Source organism: Tamandua tetradactyla, chromosome 12 (assembly GCF_023851605.1).
Source record: "Tamandua tetradactyla isolate mTamTet1 chromosome 12, mTamTet1.pri, whole genome shotgun sequence".
NCBI classification, from domain to species: Eukaryota; Metazoa; Chordata; class Mammalia; order Pilosa; family Myrmecophagidae; genus Tamandua; species Tamandua tetradactyla.
In genome coordinates this window covers 2,807,033-2,824,868 of record NC_135338.1, presented here as the reverse complement: position 1 = coordinate 2,824,868, position 17,836 = coordinate 2,807,033, and the positions used below count along the sequence as shown (strand labels likewise).

The following is a 17,836-nucleotide window of genomic DNA, read 5'->3' as shown; positions in this document are numbered from 1 at the left end:
TCTTCTATTACTATCCATTCCATATTCCCTCTGCCCTTAGCTAGCACTTAGCTGGTCATGGTTCTTTGCCTGGTGATGTGCTCCAAACCTTCATTCTTACAGTTTCTGGGCCATTTGCAGTTCCACCTGGATTGGGTTGTTGCAGTTTTCCATTGACTTTAATCACAGGGCATGGCAGTCTAAGAGATGCCCTAAGTGATCACCTGTATTTCAGTATAGTAGCAGTCCTACTTTCCCTTGATAATCAGGATCCGTCACTCCAGGCAGTGCACTGATTCCCTTTGCCTGTTGGTTCAGTGGCATGAAGCAGACGAATGTGGCCAGGTGGCGATCTCAGCTTCCAGTTCAGTGGAATCATTGTGGTGTGTCCTGGAGGAAGCACTCTTCATCTTGGAACTAGGACCTGCAGACCAGCGGAGTTGAAGGTTGTGGAATCAGGAAGCAAATGCTTTTCTAGTGGATCACTAGGGTATAGTGAATAGTGGCACTGCCCTTCCACCCCTTGATTCCTAGATGGTGAGTCCCAGTTATAGGAGAGACAGCATCACAGGGTGGACGCCGGTTTAGAAAGCTGTTCTAGTTTCCTTGCTGCTAAAATATATGCCATACTATGTAATGACTTAACAACAGACATTTATTGGCTAATGGTTTCAGAAACTAGAAGGCTTGCTTCCTCTGAATGTTGGTATTTTCTTTTTTGGCTGAAATCTTAGAGGTTCCTTGGCTTTTCTGTTACTTGGCAAAGCACATAGTGACATCTCTCTTTTCTCATTTGGATCTTGTAGTCTTCCAGCTTCTTGCTTTTCCCCGTGGCTTCTTCTTCCATAGCAATTTCTTTTGCTTATAAGGACTTCAGTCATATTGGATGAAGGCCCACCCTCACTCAGTTTGGGCACACCTTAACTAATAACATCCTTAAGTTCCTATCTATATACAGATTAATCCCCACAGGACGAGGGGTTGGGACCTGTGTTTGCCTTTTGTAGGGGACATGATTCAATCCCAACATGCAGTTTGACTTCACCTTAACTAATCACATCTTCAAAGATCCTTTTTACAAACAGGGTCACATCCACAGGACCAGGGCTTAGGACTTGAACACGTTTTCATGGGGGACATGATTCAATCCAATACTGGCCAAAAGGTAGAGAAAAGGTGCAAACATTCTTTGTCTCCATCTTCTCTTTGAAAGATTCACCCCTCATACAAGGCCTACCAAGGAGTCCTGGGGGTGTCCAGGAAATATCTTTCTTGTAACTTGTAGACCCAGTTTTTGGTTCACACCATTTTCTCTCTCTTGCTCTAGCTTTCCATGGTGGCCTCCTTTATTGCTGCTGAAATGGAGACACCACAGCTGCTCCTAGAACCTACTTCTGTCTCCATTGTCCTCCTTATCTCTGAGATCAAGGGCCTCAGCTTTTATTGCTGCCTAACCAGCCTTTGAAAATATCTTACTTTTCAAATGCTGCTAATGCCTAATGCTGTAATTTTTATTTTACTCTTTCTGCCCCGGAACTTAGGGGATCTGGGCTGAGGTCACCCTGAGTTGGAGACACCTGTGCTATACTCAGGTCTCCTTGCTTCACTGATTTTGTTCACTGTCCTTCCTGGGATGTTCTGAGGCCTCAGGTGGATGGATCCCTGGAGGTAGGTGCAGACATGCCCAGGCATTGCTGGAATTCTAAGGCGAATAAAGCTTAAGCTCAAGTCAGGAAGTTCTGCTGCATGACTATGCTTGAAAACATAATAAAAACAACTTTAGACTAATTCTGCTTTTTAAAGGGATGAATGAAATCAAAGTTGTAGCACTGAAAGTAGGACTTTCAGATTGATGGATGCTCAGAGGCAGCTGTATATAAGTGAGTAGAGTTTTTGATATACCTTAGGTTTTCCTTGTGTTTCTAATGAACTTCCTTATGTTCCTCAAAATGGTGCCGGGAAAATTTATTCCAGAGAAATTATAACTTTAGTTTTCAATTATTTCTATTGTTATGACTCAGATGATTCTGGTTTCCATGTTAACCTTTTTGTTAAATAAATTCTCAGCTTCCTCTCATCTTATTCCTAGTTCTTGTTGAAAGTCAAATTGCTGCAACTAGTTAACCTTTTTACCTTTTCAACAACTGTGAAATGGAATTTGCAAACATCTAGTGACGATGTGACATGCAGAGTCCTCTTCTTTGTCATCATATGCACTGCCTTCTCCTTGAGCCACTGCTTGGAAATAAACCCATGGCGCCGTACAGCGCACATCAGAGATATATTTAACTTTGAGGACGTCTTCAACATGAACTGTGTGACCGAACTTCACAGCCATCTGATTTCTAACTTAGTAATCGCTTGAATAATTAGATGAGTTACTCTGCAGATGGCACTTAAGTCTCTTGACATATGTGCCCTTGTCATCTATAGCAGATGATGTATGTAATGCTTATTCTTCACTATAGCACTTGTATATATGGGATACAAAACGATTTTCCTGCCAAAGTCTCTAATTTTGTTTGGACCCACATGCACAAAGAAGCAGCATCAAACCTTCTTTGGCTTAGACTTTTAGAGCTGTTGGCAGCTGTGTTCAGAGTTACACATTCATTATAGAGTTGCTGACTATGATTCCCATAATCTATAAAATATAAACTATAATTTATAAATTCTAAAAGTGGAATAATAAAATTACAAAGAGCTTAAAATGTGAAGAAAATAGTTTTCAAACCAAATTTAGGACAACTTATGATTTTTCACGTATTCAAGTCTTTACTAAATGATATATTTGGAATTAAACATATTTTTGAGATAAAATTCACATACAATACAATTCATCCCTTTAAAGGATGTAATCTGGTGGTTTTTAGTATATTCATCAAGCTTTGCAACTATCACCACTGTCCAATTCTAGGACATTTTCATCACCCCAGTAAGACATCCTCTGTCCATTAGCAGACAGTTACCATTCCCCATTCCCTCCACCCCCTGGCAACCACTAATCTACTTTCTAACTCTATGAATTTCCTTCCTTATTGTAGCATTTTATATAAATGGAATCATACAATTTGTCATTTTGTGTCGGCTTCTCTCACTCAGCATTATGTTTCAAGATTCTTGTAGGTGGTTGCATGTATCAATGCTTCATTTCTTTTTATTGCTGAATAATATTCCATTGACAGACGTTTGGGCTATTTCAGCTTTTTGGCTATTATGAATAATACTATTATGAACATTCAGTATGTACAGTATAATTCAAGTATGAGATTTTGTGTGGACCTATGTTTTCATTCTCTTGAGTATATAATGAAGAATGGAATTGCTAGGTTATATTTGGAATTTGAAACCACATTTAAGCAGAGAAGTTTTGTGTGCAACCCTGATTAAGCAAGTCTTACAAATTTCAGGTTGCTGCCTACTTCTGGCCATTTCTATAATATTCTACTTATTTGGAAAGTTTATAAGCTATCCTACAGTTTAAAATAGCATCTGTCTGGCAGCTTCTCATGCACCCTCTTCAGACTTTCTCCTAAATAACCATAAACATATAGAAAAGAGGAAATCAGAATTGGTAGTGTCTGGCAGAAACATGAACTCTATTGAAATAACCAAACTTGCCCAACTAAGCTTTCTCTCCACATTAGTTATATTTGTATTTATTATGCCTGATGATTCTCCCTCCATCCAACTTGAAATAAGGGGAAACAAAACATCTTTCCCATTGTCTGCCACGGGCTCAGATATTCAGAGTTGATAATAATGAGGATGGCCTAGTGGTTAAGAGTGCATTGTGGGTGGGCCACAGTGGCTCAGCAGGTAAGAATGCTGGCCTGCCAAGCCCGAGGACCCGGGTTCGATTCCCGGTGCCTGCCCATGTTAAAAAAAAAAAAAGAAAGAAAGAAAGAAAAAAAACAGACTGAATAAATAAAAAGATGACTCGTATTTAAAAGAAAAAAAAAAAAAGAGTGCATTGTGCCACCTACTTTGTTGAGTCAAAATGTCGGATGGGTCACGGTGGCTCAGTGGCAGAGTTCTTGCCTGCCATACCAGAGACCTGGGTTCGATTCCCGGTGCCTGCCCATGTGAAAAAAAAAAAAAGTGTGTAGGTCGTATTTAAGAAGACCCATCAGACTGCAGAGGGAAAAAAAAAAAGAAAAATTGGTGGCCAAAGAAATAATAATTCAGCTTAAAATAGAAATAAGAATAGGTAGAACAAAATGAATTACCAAAGACATGATAGAAGAAAACTCTCCGAAGCTTTTAAAATAAGAAACCATGAATATATTGGTGAAGAGTTCCTGGAAGAATCATTAAAAGATATCTACAGAAAGACACATCATGGTAAAATTTTTCTGTTACAAAGGAAAAAATTCTAGGAGTATCAAGACTGAAAAATGTTATTGCTTGTGCAGTGACAAAAATTAAGCTGTAACATCACACATAGTTGTGATACATTAAAGGTTAAAAGGTAATGGAGCCATGTCTATGCAATTTTGAGAAGAAAAAATATTGGGACCTACCTAAGAATTTTACATCCATTCACAGTTGAGTCCTGACTGCAAGAATTATTAACAAAAATATTTATTCTCCCAAATCAGGGTTATTATAAACAACATAAGAACCATTTTCTTTTCCATTTCTTTTTTCTTACATCTTTGGAAATTATATTGAAAATTTCTTTATATGTATATTTTTAACTTTTTTTATTGTATAGTATAACATATATACGAAGCAAAGAAATAAAAAAGCAATAGTTTTCAAAGCACTCTTCAACAAGTGGTTACAGGACAGATCCCAGAGTTTGTCATGGGCTACCATATGATCCTTACATTGTTTTTAATTTGGGACTTGGGAATGTTATATTAAACACATTAATATCAGCATAAGACAGTAAAAATATTTAAGGAAAAAAAACTGTAAAAAAAAAGCCAGAATGTTAACAGTGGTTTTCTATGAATGGTAAGATTCAACATGATCTTCTTTTTTTCTTTTCACACTGTCCTAAATTTTAAAAAATATTCTACTATATGCATGAATTACTTGTTTTGTTTCTTTTACTTACTCAAAAATAATTAAAATAGATAAAAATAATCAAAATATTTAGAAATATTGAGTAATATAAGCCAGGAAAGTAAAGCCCAATATCAACAATTTTTGCTAGTTATAGAACAGATTTTAAAGTTTGGTATGGGTCACAGTTCCATGACTTTTCGTTTTTTCTTCTAGTTACTTCAAGACACACTGAAAAACAGCAGAAATATCAATATAATGATTCAGCATCATACTCATTTGTTAAATCCTGTCTTCTCTGTTGTACTCCTCCTTCTCTTTAAATAACATATATGCATAAAGGCAATAAATTTCAAAGTGTGACAATTAGTTGTAGAACAGATTTCAGAGTTTGGTATGGGTTACAATTCCACAATTTTAGGTTTTTATTTCTAGCTGCTCTAAGGTACTGGAGGCTAAAAGAAATATCAATGTAATGATTCAGCACTCATACTCATTTGTTAAACCTGACCTTCTCTGTATAACTCCACCATCACCTTTGATCTTTCTCCCACTCTTTAGGGGTATTTAGGCTATTTCTATTCTAATTTTTCCATGTTGGAAGGAGTTGTCGATCATATGAGATAAGGAGATGGAACTAGATATTCTGTAGAGGTTGGCCCCTCTACATTTTAAGACTTATGTGGTCCAGGGACCCATCTGGAGGTTGTAGGTTTTGGAAAGTTACCCCAGTGCATGGAGCCTTTTTTTTTTTTTTTTTTTTTTTTATCCCTTCATCTCCAATTATCCCTCCTCTTTTTTTTTTTTAATTAACAGAAAAAAAGAAATTAACCCAACATTTAGAGATCATACCATTCTACACATGCAATCATTAATTCTTAACATCATCACATAGCTGCATGATCATCATTTCTTAGTACATTTGCATTAGTTTAGAAGAACTAGCAACATAACCGAAAAAGATATAGAATGTTAATATAGAGAAAAAATAAAAGTAATAATAGTAAAATCAAAACAAAACAACACAAAACAAAGCAAAAACCTATAGCTCAGATGCAGCTTCATTCAGTGTTTTAACATGATTACTTTACAATTGGGTATTATTGTGCTGTCCATTTTTGAGTTTTTGTATCTAGTCCTGTTGCACAGTCTGTATCCCTTCAGCTTCAATTACCCATTGTCTTACCCTGTTTCTAACTCCTGCTGAACTCTGTTACCAATGACATATTTCAAGTTTATTCTCGAATGTCCGTTCACATCAGTGGGACCATACAGTATTTGTCCTTTAGTTTTTGGCTGGATTCACTCAGCATAATATTCTCTAGGTCCATCCATGTTATTACATGGTTCATAAGTTTATCTTGTCTTAAAGCTGCATAATATTCCATCGTATGTATATACCACAGTTTGTTTAGCCACTCTTCTGTTGATGGAGATTTTGGCTGTTTCCATCTCTTTGCAATTGTAAATAACGCTGCTATAAACATTGGTGTGCAAATGTCCGTTTGTGTCTTTGCTCTTAAGTCCTTTGAGTAGATACCTAGCAATGGTATTGCTGGGTCATATGGCAATTCTATATTCAGCTTTTTGAGGAACCGCCAAACTGCCTTCCACAGTGGTTGCACCCTTTGACATTCCCACCAACAGTGGATAAGTGTGCCTCTTTCTCCGCATCCTCTCCAGCACTTGTCATTTTCTGTTTTGTTGATAATGGCCATTCTGGTGGGTGTGAGATGATATCTCATTGTGGTTTTGATTTGCATTTCTCTAATGGCCAGGGACATTGAGCATCTCTTCATGTGCCTCTTGGCCATCCGTATTTCCTCTTCTGAGAGGTGTCTGTTCAAGTCTTTTTCCCATTTTGTAATTGGGTTGGCTGTCTTTTTGTTGTTGAGATGAACAATCTCTTTATAAATTCTGGATACTAGACCTTTATCTGATATATCATTTCCAAATATTGTCTCCCATTGTGAAGGCTGTCTTTCTACTTTCTTGATGAAGTTCTTTGATGCACAAAAGTGTTTAATTTTGAGGAGTTCCCATTTATTTATTTCCTTCTTCAGTGCTCTTGCTTTAGGTTTAAGGTCCATAAAACCGCCTCCAGTTGTAAGATCCATAAGATATCTCCCTACATTTTCCTCTAACTGTTTTATGGTCTTAGACCTAATGTTTAGATCTTTGATCCATTTTGAGTTAACTTTTGTATAGGGTGTGAGAGATGGGTCTTCTTTCATTCTTTTGCATATGGATATCCAGTTCTCTAGGCACCATTTATTGAAGAGACTGTTCTGTCCCAGGTGAGTTGGCTTGACTGCCTTATCAAAGATCAAATGTCCATAGATGAGAGGGTCTATATCTGAGCACTCTATTCGATTCCATTGGTCGATATATCTATCTTTATGCCAATACCATGCTGTTTTGACCACTGTGGCTTCATAATATGCCTTAAAGTCAGGCAGCGCGAGACCTCCAGCTTCGTTTTTTTTTCCTCAAGATGTTTTTAGCAATTCGGGGCACCCTGCCCTTCCAGATAAATTTGCTTATTGGTTTTTCTATTTCTGAAAAATAAGTTGTTGGGATTTTGATTGGTATTGCATTGAATCTGTAAATCAATTTAGGTAGGATTGACATCTTAACTATATTTAGTCTTCCAATCCATGAACACGGTATGCCCTTCCATCTATTTAGGTCTTCTGTGATTTCTTTTAGCAGTTTTTTGTAGTTTTCTTTATATAGGTTTTTTGTCTCTTTAGTTAAATTTATTCCTAGGTATTTTATTCTTTTAGTTGCAATTGTGAATGGGATTCGTTTCTTGATTTCCCCCTCAGCTTGTTCCTTACTAGTGTATAGAAATGCTACAGATTTTTGAATGTTGATCTTGTAACCTGCTACTTTGCTGTACTCATTTATTAGCTCTAGTAGTTTTGTTGTGGATTTTTCCGGGTTTTCGACATATAGTATCATATCGTCTGCAAACAGTGATAGTTTTACTTCTTCCTTTCCAATTTTGATGCCTTGTATTTCTTTTTCTTGTCTAATTGCTCTGGCTAGAACCTCCAACACAATGTTGAATAATAGTGGTGATAGTGGACATCCTTGTCTTGTTCCTGATCTTAGGGGGAAAGTTTTCAATTTTTCCCCATTGAGGATGATATTAGCTGTGGGTTTTTCATATATTCCCTCTATCATTTTAAGGAAGTTCCCTTGTATTCCTATCTTTTGAAGTGTTTTCAACAGGAAAGGATGTTGAATCTTGTCGAATGCCTTCTCTGCATCAATTGAGATGATCATGTGATTTTTCTGCTTTGATTTGTTGATATGGTGTATTACATTAATTGATTTTCTTATGTTGAACCATCCTTGCATACCTGGGATGAATCCTACTTGGTCATGATGTATAATTCTTTTAATGTGTTGTTGGATACGATTTGCTAGAATTTTATTGAGGATTTTTGCATCTGTATTCATTAGAGAGATTGGTCTGTAGTTTTCTTTTTTTGTAATATCTTTGCCTGGTTTTGGTATGAGGGTGATGTTGGCTTCATAGAATGAATTAGGTAGTTTTCCCTCCACTTCGATTTTTTTGAAGAGTTTGAAGAGAATTGGCACTAATTCTTTCTGGAACGTTTGGTAGAATTCACATGTGAAGCCATCTGGTCCTGGACTTTTCTTTTTAGGAAGCTTTTGAATGACTAATTCAATTTCTTTATTTGTGATTGGTTTGTTGAGGTCATCTATGTCTTCTTGAGTCAAAGTTGGTTGTTCATGTCTTTCCAGGAACCCGTCCATTTCCTCTAAATTGTTGTATTTATTAGCGTAAAGTTGTTCATAGTATCCTGTTATTACCTCCTTTATTTCTGTGAGGTCAGTAGTTATGTCTCCTCTTCCATTTCTGATCTTATTTATTTGCATCCTCTCTCTTCTTCTTTTTGTCAATCTTGCTAAGGGCCCATCAATCTTATTGATTTTCTCATAGAACCAACTTCTGGCCTTATTGATTTTCTCTGTTGTTTTCATGTTTTCAATTTCATTTATTTGTGCTCTAATCTTTGTTATTTCTTTCCTTTTGCTTGCTTTGGGGTTAGCTTGCTGTTCTTTCTCCAGTTCTTCCAAATGGATAGTTAATTCCTGAATTTTTGCCTTTTCTTCTTTTCTGATATAGGCATTTAGAGCAATAAATTTCCCTCTTAGCACTGCCTTTGCTGCGTCCCATAAGTTTTGATATGTTGTGTTTTCATTTTCATTCGCCTCGAGGTATTTGCTAATTTCTCTTGCAATTTCTTCTTTGACCCAGTCGTTGTTTAGGAGTGTGTTGTTGAGCCTCCACGTATTTGTGAATTTTCTGGCACTCCGCCTATTATTGATTTCCAACTTCATTCCTTTATGATCCGAGAAAGTGTTGTGTATGATTTCAATCATTTTAAATTTGTTAAGACTTGCTTTGTGACCCAGCATATGGTCTATCTTTGAGAATGATCCATGAGCACTTGAGAAAAAGGTGTATCCTGCTGTTGTGGGATGTAATGTCCTATAAATGTCTGTTAAGCCTAGCTCATTTATTGTAATATTCAGATTCTCTATTTCTTTATTGATCCTCTGTCTAGATGTTCTGTCCATTGATGAGAGTGGTGAATTGAAGTCTCCAACTATTATGGTATATGAGTCTATTTCCCTTTTCAGTGTTTGCAGTGTATTCCTCACGTATTTTGGGGCATTCTGGTTTGGTGGGTAAATATTTATGATTGTTATGTCTTCTTGTTTAATTGTTCCTTTTATTAGTATATAGTGTCCTTCTTTGTCTCTTTTAACTGTTTTACATTTGAAGTCTAATTTGTTGGATATTAGTATAGCCACTCCTGCTCTTTTCTGGTTGTTATTTGCATGAAATATCTTTTCCCAACCTTTCACTTTCAACCTGTGTTTATCTTTGGGTCTAAGATGTGTTTCCTGTAGACAGCATATAGAAGGATCCTGTTTTTTAATCCATTCTGCCAATCTATGTCTTTTGATTGGGGAATTCAGTCCATTGACATTTAGTGTTATTACTGTTTGGATAATATTTTCCTCTAACATTTTGCCTTTTGTATTATATATATCACATCTGATTTTCCTTCTTTCTACACTCTTTTCCATATCTCTCTCTTCTGTCTTTTTGTATCTGACTCTAGTGCTCCCTTTAGTATTTCTTGCAGAGCTGGTCTCTTGGTCACAAATTCTTTCAGTGACTTTTTGTCTGAGAATGTTTTAATTTCTCCCTCATTTTTGAAGGATAATTTTGCTGGATATAGGAGTCTTGGTTGGCAGTTTTTCTCTTTTAGTATTTTAAATATATCATCCCACTGTCTTCTAGCTTCCATGGTTTCTGCTGAGAAATCTACACAAAGTCTTATTGGGTTTCCCTTGTATGTAATGGATTGTTTTTCTCTTGCTGCTTTCAAGATCTTCTCTTTCTCTTTGACCTCTGACATTCTAACTAGTAAGTGTCTTGGAGAACGCCTATTTGGGTCTAATCTCTTTGGGGTGCGCTGCACTTCTTGGATCTGTAATTTTAGGTCTTTCATAAGAGTTGGGAAATTTTCAGTGAAAATTTCTTCCATTAGTTTTTCTCCTCCTTTTCCCTTCTCTTCTCCTTCTGGGACACCCACAACACGTATATTTGTGCGGTTCATATTGTCCTTGAGTTCCCTGATACCCTGTTCAAATTTTTCCATTCTTTTCCCGATAGTTTCTGTTTCTTTTTGGGATTCAGATGTTCCATCCTCCAAATCACTAATTCTATCTTCTGTCTCTTTAAATCTATCATTGTAGCTATCCATTATTTTTTCTATGTTTGCTACTTTATCCTTCACTTCCATAAGTTCTGCGATTTGTTTTTTCAGTTTTTCTATTTCTTCTTTATGTTCAGCCCATGTCCTCTTCATGTCCTCCCTCAATTTATCGATTTCATTTTTGAAGAGGTTTTCCATTTCTGTTCGTATATTCAGGATTAGTTGTCTCAGCTCTTGTGTCTCATTTGAGCTATTGGTTTGTTCCTTTGACTGGGCCATATTCTCAATCTTTTGAGCGTGGACAGTTATCTTCTGCTGCTGGCGTCTGGGCATTTATTCAGATTTTTCTTGGTGTTGGACCCAGCAAGGTTGTAATATTTTTCTGTGAAATCTCTGGGTTCTGTTTTTCTTATCCTGCCCAGTAGGTGGCGCTCGTGGCACACGTTTGTCTGCGGGTCCCACCAGTAAAAGGTGCTGTGGGACCTTAAACTTTGGAAAACTCTCGCCGTCCGGGGGGTTCGCTAGCCGAAACGGCTTGAGCCGGCCCGGGGTCCGAACGCAGGGAGGGTTGCTGGTCGCCGCAGCCAGGGAAAGAGCCCGTCCGAATTTCCTAGTCGGCCCTGGGCAACAAGCGTGGCGGGAGGGCGCCAGCGGCAGCGGCCCGCCCGAGAGAGTGCACGTTCCCCGGGAGTCACGGGTTTGGAAGGGGCCTCCCCCACCCGTCACCGTTCTCCGCGGCCTGGGGGTTTCCGATCCAATTCTCTCAGTTGGTCCGGGGGCTGCGCGTGGTCAGTGCATGGAGCCTTTGTAGAATCTTATATATTGCCCTAGGTATTCTTTAGAGTTGGCAAGAATGGGTTTCGTTGGTGTTTGGTAAGTTATCTTAGGTAGCAAAGTCCAATTGAAGCCAGCATAAGAGTGACCTCCAGAGTAGCCTCTCAACTCTATTTGAACCCTCTCAGCCACTGGTACCTTCTTTGTTACACTTCTTTTCCCCATTTTGGTCAGGATGGCATTGTTGATCCAACAGTGCCGGGGCCAGGCTCTTAATTGGGAAGATTTTATGTAATAAGTCTCATGTTCTGCTTTTATAGTGGAAATACATACTTTACCAAACATAAAAATTTAGTTTAATTAATGATTTAAGGTACAAATGTTTCTGCTTTTGAAAGAACAATAAATGAACCCTCTTTTTTTTCTAAGAGCTGAGCCTGTCTTATATATATCATATCGTATGCTGGTAGTTTTACAAACCCACTAGAAATATATCTTTTCTTTCCAGAAGTTTTCACTGATAGGTGTATTTAGCAATGTGTTGTAACAGAATAGTTTCAAGTTTTATTCAGGCATCAAATATTTAGTGCCTACCATATCTTAGCTGTTGAGAGTACAAAGAGTGATTCATAAGTAATCCCTGTTCTCCTGAAGTTTAAAATCTAATATTTGAAAACCACTGAAGGAGCGGTCAAGGGCTCAGTGGGTGGGAGCACACAGTAGGTGCATCCAGCTTGGTCAAGAGCAGCGAGAAGGACTTTCAGAGGAAATGCAGTTTCAGAGTTAGCCAGAAGAGAGGTAGGTCAATTGTCCCAGGGAGTTGAAACATCCTATGCAAAGGTCTGGAGGTGAGCTATGTTTGGGGAACCAGAAATAGACGAGTACAGCGGTGACAAAGAATCTGATGTTGGGGAGTGCTGAAGGATAGGCTGGAATCAGTAGCAAGCCAAATACAGGAATTCAGATTTCATCCTACGGGCGACAGGTAGCCTTTGGAAGACTTTAGGAGGGCAGTCTAATGAATCAGACTGACATTCCTCAAGATTGCTCTAAATACTGTTTGAAGAATTGATTTGAGTTTGGGGACAGAGAAATCAGGTGAGAGTTTGGGGTGATAGTGCTTTTGGAGGTTAGAAATGGAGATGAATGTAGACAACACTTTCAAGGCAATTGGTTGTAAAGGTGAAAAGCAAAAGGGGTGTAACTGAGGAGGGCAAATTGATGAGGAAGAGCTTTTAAAGGATGGGAGCCACTTTGTACATGTTTTTTTTTTTTTTTTTTTTTGGCATTGGATGGCTCTGGGAATCGAACCCGGATCTCTGGCGTGGCAGGTGAGAATTCTGCCACTGAGCCACCGTTGCACCGACCCTGCTTGGTGCATTTTTAAATGCATATGAGAAGAATGTGGTGACCACAAGTGTCAGTAGTTAAAAATACAGGCGGAGGGCAAAAAGCTAGAGATAATTGTTTTGGTGAAGGGGTGTGGGATGGGAACCAAAGCACAGACTCAGCACAAGTAGTGGCATTTATCTCAGAGCTGACAGCTCCTGGATGTCTGAGAAGATCTGTAAAGGTGCTGGTGGGGAAGATGCCAATTCTGTGTGAGCACTCTTTATGTGTTAGGTGCTTCTCAACAGGTTTCTGTGTGTCAACTCACTTGATTTTTGATATAGTGCTATTTATTTTTTCTTCTTTCTAGCTTAGGAAATTGAAGCACAGAGACGTTAAATAATTTGCCCAAGAGCACACCTAATAAGTGTAGCTTGTGATTTCCACCTGGGCAGTGTGACTTCTTTACACATGCCTGGAACTGCAACCACAGCCCTGCCTCTGAAAGGAGAGGATGTGATCAATACATGCATAGTGTTTTTTGTCTCATGGTAGATGCTGGCTTTGTTTACAGGCGCTGTAAACACTTTGCCGTCTCTGAGGTCATTGTCTTGCCTGTTTTGTTGAGTTTATTTTTACATTGGCTTGCCGCTAAATTGATTCAGCAAAACGGTATCACTTATTTTATCTTCTCATGAGGTTTGGATTGACTAAATGAGTCCTATCTCTACCAGACTGGTAGGAAGAGGTGAATATAATCCATTCATATTTGTTTTAAAACTGCCCAAGGATTAAAGCTGCTCTTTAGGTGTTCATTTTTATATATGCCCAATTCCCTTGAATAATTCTTGTTGATACCTGCTCTGCAATCAATCCCTTTGTACAGTTCATTTCTGGATTTCTTTACTGATTGCTCTCTTGACTCAAATTTCACTTGCTTAGAGTATTCTTCCATGGACCTCAGATTAGCTCTGGACCCCCTGTTATATTTTATCGTTGCTGAACTCAATGGCTGGTACTCTTTTAGGCATACTGGGTAGCAGTTATCCAGGACAACTTAAAACTCAGATTTTTTTTTTATGACAATGACAAGGAGAACGAGGAGGGGAAAAATGGCATTTCATCTTCTAAATTTTTAAATAATAGTAGTCAAAAACTGCAATTCTAATTTCTTGTTTTCATGGCATGAACTAGGAATTTTTTGGTTCCTGTTGATAGTCATCACATTGAATTGTTGAACTTGTGAAAATTTATCCAAGAAATGAATTTTTGTCTGATTGTTAATATAAATAGAAGTACCTAGTGATTATTTTGTAAGTTATAAAAGCTTTAGGCCTTGCTTTTATAACACTGGAAATCTGGTCAACTATTTCCAGCTTAACCAGCTCTCTTATAGTTTGAATACTAGGCTGTGGATGGGAGCAAGAGGGGTTGTGTTCTAAGTAGAAGAAACCACAAGTACAAAGATATGGAGTCCTGTCATCTGAAGAACCAGCCCAGTAGGGTGTACTGGGCAATTGTCCTTCTCCTTTCCCTTGTACACAGGGGATGCTAGCAGGAGTCACCCCCACAGAGTACTTATCACGCTGAGTGATAAAGGTTAAGGTTCTGAATAGCTTTGGTCATTTGTTAGCACCAACAGCTGTCACTTAAATCGTGATGATGTTTTTCCTTTCTTTTTTCTTGCCAGTGACTCCTGAAGCCCTTGGTTTCTTGTCTGCAGTGGGCATCTTGATCATTTTTCTGGTTGTCCTCTTTCTCTTCACCAACAAGAAGCTGTGTTTTGAGACAATAGGAGGCCTGACACGCTGGGAGCAACAAGGGCAAAGGAAGCACGCTAACGACAAGGCTGGGGTCTGCAAGGGGCTGGGTAAGCGTTGAGCTCCAAATCCTCCTGAGCTTGGGCGCTGAGGTTTGGGTGAGGGAAGGAGCATTCCTGTTCCAGGAGGGGCCAGGAGGAGATCACAAATGCAGTTCAGCAGCCCCAAGGGTTCATAGGATGGATGGAACTTACTAAAGGAAACAATCTCCTTGTGAAAGTGAAGCTCTCAGAGTCTGAAGAGCAGATGGGAAAAGGCTGACCACCACTTCCTATCTTCTTAGCTTTATTGATGTCTAAATTGAGTCCCCCTGACTGGTGCTTGAAGGCGGGGGGGGGGGGGGGAGTCGCTTTGATTGACAAGACCCTTGATGTGTTTTAGCCTCATTATTTTGGAACAGTGTTGACATTTCTTTTCCAGTTAGCTGTTTTGAGATTGTTTTCAAGCCTACTGCTTGCCTTACATGTTGACTGTCATTTTCAAAGGGAGGTTTTTACTCTCTAGGCTCACTGAATATACTATATCATTTATTTCCTGCATTCAGTTTGATGGGGAAAATTATACACTTGAAGAAATCATTGGCTTCCTGCTCTTAAAGGACATTGTTTGTTTTCAATTGCCGCAGTGTTGAACTTTGTGGTATGGGATGTTATCACAGAGTGATGGTTCTCATCACTCAGAAGCTGGATATTTTTAAGAGAGGGCATTTATCTCACCCATAACAACTTGGCTGTTTCCAGCAGCTTGATTCTCACTCCCCTGTCATACCCCACGGGTGGGAGGTATAATAGAAGTGGTTCAAGGCACAACTGTGTACTCTTTTTCCTGAGCAGGGACATGGTCTTGAGGAGACGAAACGCCGTCTAGTTGCTCTGTTTTCTGGGTACATCCTAAATGAGCCTGGGCCAGGGAGAATACTTGGCGTATAGCTGTGGCAGCTTTTGTGGCCATGGACAGCTCAGCTTTTTTGCTTTGGTATTATAAAAGGGCATCATTTATGACTAAATAGAGGACGGTGTGTTCATTATCTATTGATGCAGAACAAATTACCCCAAAACTTAACAACAACAAACATTAAAACGACAAGCATGGGTTAGCTGATGGTTTCTGAGGGTCAGAATTTGAGAGTGGCTTAGTTGGCTGGTCTGGGGCAGGCTCTCGAATGAAGCTGCAGTAGGAATATCGGCTGGACTACAGGCACCCGAAGGCTTGAGTGTGACTGAAAGTTTCACTTCCAGGATGGCAGGAGGCCGTAGGTCCTCACCGCTGGGACCTCCTTGCAGGGCTTCCTGAGTGTCTTCATCGGCACTGCAGCTGGCTCCCACCAGAGTGAGACATACGAGAAAGAGTGCAAGGAGGAAGCTGCAGTTCCTTTACCACTTCCTCTTAAAGTCGCGCACTCTTACTTCCTCCATGTTGTAGTCGTTGACTAAATACAGCCCACACGCAAGGGATGGGGAATCAGGCCCCACATTTTGTAGGGAAGAATATCAAAGAATTTTGGACATATTTTAAAATCATCCCAGGGGATAATAATGGGAATGGTGTAAATTGCAGATCTGGCAGTTGACTGGGTATTGCTGCTATTGCAGTGACTCTATTTTCTAAATTCCACTTGGAACGTCTCACTCATCTTCCAAGAGTAGAGTGGAATATTTTAAATTTTTGAAATCTGAGACTTATGAATGGTTTAGTTATACATGTCCCAGCTGGGGCATAAATGAGCCGGATGAGCAGACTTCTGCTTGGTAATGGGAGGTAAGTTCACAGATTTCTACTACGTTTCTCTCTCTAGCAACTGACTGTTACTAGTTTTGTGACCTTGGTAAATTATGGAACCATTCTGACTTTGGTTTATCCATCTGTATTTTGGGATTATCAGGATATCTCTTGCAGGGTTGATCTAGTTTGAACTGATTTTGTAAAGAACCAGCAGGACACCTCTGCTAATACAATTTTAACCAGAGTTGTGCAGCATTAACAAAATACCAGTCAGAGTAATGAGCTTGGAGAAATGACAGCACACACGAATATATTGCATACATGACCTAAATTGTAAGGTTAAAGTTGGTAATGTTTTTTCCTTTGCAAACTATAATGAGTACAAGAACTAAGGTTAGAGCTATTTAAAAATTTTTGTTTTTGTCTTGTTTGACATGCTGAGTATTTTAGAGACGATTACAAATTATACTTGCAAATGAATTGAAGCTTGAAGATAATATTTAAACAATAACAATAAAGCATGAATCAGAAGCTGTTAGCTCAAGAAATATTGAAAAATCCACATCTCAAACTGAGAGATGGGTCACATGAAAGAGCTTTAAAAATAGTTTAATCAGGAAAAATCTCCAAGGTATAATGTCTAAAATGCAAACACCTTCATTTTGACATTTCTCCTTTAAAAAGTTTAATTATCATTGATCAAAAGCCTGAAAAACGTGCTTCCATCTCAGATTTTATCTAACCTCTCACATTTGCCTTTCATTCCCAGAGCACTGATTTCTTCGTGAAATTTTGGCAAATGTAAGGAAGTAAAGAAAGAAGCCAGGTGTGGTGGAAGCATTGAGAACTTGACTTTTAACGTGCTACCCCTCAGGCCTTCGAGTCCTCATTTATAAGTTGATGAGTCAGGACTTGGCCTCTTCTAACTCTCGCTCTCTAATCCTGTTTGATACTTTCACAGCAATATCTTCTCTAGTATTGGAAGAGATGTAGTAAACATGATCGAAAATCAGTGAGATCATCCTGCCTTCAGATTGAACCCTATGATATTGGCATTTTCACAGGTAAAAAAATGGTTGAATATCAGCAACCTTATCTGTATAACCTAAAACAGGTGAAGTTGTGAGGAATGGAATGGTTCTTTTAGGTTTCTGTGGTAATATCAGAGGGGTGGGAATGGCAATTTATTTTTCTGACCTTATTTTGCAAAAATAATTTATCTGATAAAAATTCCTTGCCTTCCTTTGGGTTGTTAAAAAAGAACTAAAAGAATTATTTGTGGTTTTTCTCCTATGATCTTTCTTTGCATATCTAGGGCAAAATTTTGAGGTTGGAGCAAAGGGTTTTATTTAAGAGGCACAATGTAGAAAACAGAAAGGCTGTGATATATGGGCAGTTCTTCCCAGGCAAGGAAGGGAAGAAGAAATCCCT

The 17,836-nt window shown here is 38.7% G+C and overlaps 1 protein-coding gene across 1 annotated transcript in view; it reads left to right on the top strand.

Moving 5' to 3' along the window:
- SYT16 (synaptotagmin 16) overlaps positions 1-17,836 on the top strand; it is a 220,500-nt gene that overhangs the window by 74,359 nt on the left and 128,305 nt on the right. The window contains exon 2 of the mRNA XM_077122439.1: positions 14,554-14,733. The gene's annotated coding sequence lies outside the window, so the exon portion shown is untranslated. The remainder of the gene's footprint in view (positions 1-14,553; positions 14,734-17,836) is intronic.